Source organism: Sardina pilchardus, unplaced genomic scaffold, assembly GCF_963854185.1.
Source record: "Sardina pilchardus unplaced genomic scaffold, fSarPil1.1 HAP1_SCAFFOLD_119, whole genome shotgun sequence".
NCBI lineage: Eukaryota > Metazoa > Chordata > Actinopteri > Clupeiformes > Clupeidae > Sardina > Sardina pilchardus.
This window is the reverse complement of record NW_026910796.1, coordinates 79,849-84,046: the sequence shown is the minus strand read 5'-3', so window position 1 is coordinate 84,046 and position 4,198 is coordinate 79,849.

Sequence of the window (4,198 nt, the reverse complement as noted above, 5' to 3'; positions counted from 1 at the left end):
GACACGTTTACTTTTCATATTTCATGACAGTTGGCTGAGACGGCCAAAACATGCGCTCGTGGAAACTTTTTTCAAAATCCACTTTGGGCTTGTAAGATGTTGTAAAGTGACTTTCTGTCACAATGCAGTACATGCACCTCAACACCCAACTTCATGAACACCACATCAGAGTGAATGATGCGACTGAACCGCGTGCGCTGGAGCCACCAGTGAGCGGCCAGTAGCTCATTGAGGCCCTTTGTGTTGTATGCGCTTGGTTTCAAGCTTCTAAGACCTTCCAATTTCAAGCTATGAAGGAAAAGTGAAGACACGTTTACTTTTCATATTTCATGACAGTTGGCTGAGACGGCCAAAACATGCGCTCGTGGAAACTTTTTTCAAAATCCACTTTGGGCTTGTAAGATGTTGTAAAGTGACTTTCTGTCACAATGCAGTACATGCACCTCAACACCCAACTTCATGAACACCACATCAGAGTGAATGATGCGACTGAACCGCGTGCGCTGGAGCCACCAGTGAGCGGCCAGTAGCTCATTGAGGCCCTTTGTGTTGTATGCGCTTGGTTTCAAGCTTCTAAGACCTTCCAATTTCAAGCTATGAAGGAAAAGTGAAGACACGTTTACTTTTCATATTTCATGACAGTTGGCTGAGACGGCCAAAACATGCGCTCGTGGAAACTTTTTTCAAAATCCACTTTGGGCTTGTAAGATGTTGTAAAGTGACTTTCTGTCACAATGCAGTACATGCACCTCAACACCCAACTTCATGAACACCACATCAGAGTGAATGATGCGACTGAACCGCGTGCGCTGGAGCCACCAGTGAGCGGCCAGTAGCTCATTGAGGCCCTTTGTGTTGTATGCGCTTGGTTTCAAGCTTCTAAGACCTTCCAATTTCAAGCTATGAAGGAAAAGTGAAGACACGTTTACTTTTCATATTTCATGACAGTTGGCTGAGACGGCCAAAACATGCGCTCGTGGAAACTTTTTTCAAAATCCACTTTGGGCTTGTAAGATGTTGTAAAGTGACTTTCTGTCACAATGCAGTACATGCACCTCAACACCCAACTTCATGAACACCACATCAGAGTGAATGATGCGACTGAACCGCGTGCGCTGGAGCCACCAGTCAGCGGCCAGTAGCTCATTGAGGCCCTTTGTGTTGTATGCGCTTGGTTTCAAGCTTCTAAGACCTTCCAATTTCAAGCTATGAAGGAAAAGTGAAGACACGTTTACTTTTCATATTTCATGACAGTTGGCTGAGACGGCCAAAACATGCGCTCGTGGAAACTTTTTTCAAAATCCACTTTGGGCTTGTAAGATGTTGTAAAGTGACTTTCTGTCACAATGCAGTACATGCACCTCAACACCCAACTTCATGAACACCACATCAGAGTGAATGATGCGACTGAACCGCGTGCGCTGGAGCCACCAGTGAGCGGCCAGTAGCTCATTGAGGCCCTTTGTGTTGTATGCGTTTGGTTTCAAGCTTCTAAGACCTTCCAATTTCAAGCTATGAAGGAAAAGTGAAGACACGTTTACTTTTCATATTTCATGACAGTTGGCTGAGACGGCCAAAACATGCGCTCGTGGAAACTTTTTTCAAAATCCACTTTGGGCTTGTAAGATGTTGTAAAGTGACTTTCTGTCACAATGCACTACATGCACCTCAACACCCAACTTCATGAACACCACATCAGAGTGAATGATGCGACTGAACCGCGTGCGCTGGAGCCACCAGTGAGCGGCCAGTAGCTCATTGAGGCCCTTTGTGTTGTATGCGCTTGGTTTCAAGCTTCTAAGACCTTCCAATTTCAAGCTATGAAGGAAAAGTGAAGACACGTTTACTTTTCATATTTCATGACAGTTGGCTGAGACGGCCAAAACATGCGCTCGTGGAAACTTTTTTCAAAATCCACTTTGGGCTTGTAAGATGTTGTAAAGTGACTTTCTGTCACAATGCAGTACATGCACCTCAACACCCAACTTCATGAACACCACATCAGAGTGAATGATGCGACTGAACCGCGTGCGCTGGAGCCACCAGTGAGCGGCCAGTAGCTCATTGAGGCCCTTTGTGTTGTATGCGCTTGGTTTCAAGCTTCTAAGACCTTCCAATTTCAAGCTATGAAGGAAAAGTGAAGACACGTTTACTTTTCATATTTCATGACAGTTGGCTGAGACGGCCAAAACATGCGCTCGTGGAAACTTTTTTCAAAATCCACTTTGGGCTTGTAAGATGTTGTAAAGTGACTTTCTGTCACAATGCAGTACATGCACCTCAACACCCAACTTCATGAACACCACATCAGAGTGAATGATGCGACTGAACCGCGTGCGCTGGAGCCACCAGTGAGCGGCCAGTAGCTCATTGAGGCCCTTTGTGTTGTATGCGCTTGGTTTCAAGCTTCTAAGACCTTCCAATTTCAAGCTATGAAGGAAAAGTGAAGACACGTTTACTTTTCATATTTCATGACAGTTGGCTGAGACGGCCAAAACATGCGCTCGTGGAAACTTTTTTCAAAATCCACTTTGGGCTTGTAAGATGTTGTAAAGTGACTTTCTGTCACAATGCAGTACATGCACCTCAACACCCAACTTCATGAACACCACATCAGAGTGAATGATGCGACTGAACCGCGTGCGCTGGAGCCACCAGTGAGCGGCCAGTAGCTCATTGAGGCTCTTTGTGTTGTATGCGCTTGGTTTCAAGCTTCTAAGACCTTCCAATTTCAAGCTATGAAGGAAAAGTGAAGACACGTTTACTTTTCATATTTCATGACAGTTGGCTGAGACGGCCAAAACATGCGCTCGTGGAAACTTTTTTCAAAATCCACTTTGGGCTTGTAAGATGTTGTAAAGTGACTTTCTGTCACAATGCAGTACATGCACCTCAACACCCAACTTCATGAACACCACATCAGAGTGAATGATGCGACTGAACCGCGTGCGCTGGAGCCACCAGTGAGCGGCCAGTAGCTCATTGAGGCCCTTTGTGTTGTATGCGCTTGGTTTCAAGCTTCTAAGACCTTCCAATTTCAAGCTATGAAGGAAAAGTGAAGACACGTTTACTTTTCATATTTCATGACAGTTGGCTGAGACGGCCAAAACATGCGCTCGTGGAAACTTTTTTCAAAATCCACTTTGGGCTTGTAAGATGTTGTAAAGTGACTTTCTGTCACAATGCAGTACATGCACCTCAACACCCAACTTCATGAACACCACATCAGAGTGAATGATGCGACTGAACCGCGTGCGCTGGAGCCACCAGTGAGCGGCCAGTAGCTCATTGAGGCCCTTTGTGTTGTATGCGCTTGGTTTCAAGCTTCTAAGACCTTCCAATTTCAAGCTATGAAGGAAAAGTGAAGACACGTTTACTTTTCATATTTCATGACAGTTGGCTGAGACGGCCAAAACATGCGCTCGTGGAAACTTTTTTCAAAATCCACTTTGGGCTTGTAAGATGTTGTAAAGTGACTTTCTGTCACAATGCAGTACATGCACCTCAACACCCAACTTCATGAACACCACATCAGAGTGAATGATGCGACTGAACCGCGTGCGCTGGAGCCACCAGTGAGCGGCCAGTAGCTCATTGAGGCCCTTTGTGTTGTATGCGTTTGGTTTCAAGCTTCTAAGACCTTCCAATTTCAAGCTATGAAGGAAAAGTGAAGACACGTTTACTTTTCATATTTCATGACAGTTGGCTGAGACGGCCAAAACATGCGCTCGTGGAAACTTTTTTCAAAATCCACTTTGGGCTTGTAAGATGTTGTAAAGTGACTTTCTGTCACAATGCAGTACATGCACCTCAACACCCAACTTCATGAACACCACATCAGAGTGAATGATGCGACTGAACCGCGTGCGCTGGAGCCACCAGTGAGCGGCCAGTAGCTCATTGAGGCCCTTTGTGTTGTATGCGCTTGGTTTCAAGCTTCTAAGACCTTCCAATTTCAAGCTATGAAGGAAAAGTGAAGACACGTTTACTTTTCATATTTCATGACAGTTGGCTGAGACGGCCAAAACATGCGCTCGTGGAAACTTTTTTCAAAATCCACTTTGGGCTTGTAAGATGTTGTAAAGTGACTTTCTGTCACAATGCAGTACATGCACCTCAACACCCAACTTCATGAACACCACATCAGAGTGAATGATGCGACTGAACCGCGTGCGCTGGAGCCACCAGTGAGCGGCCA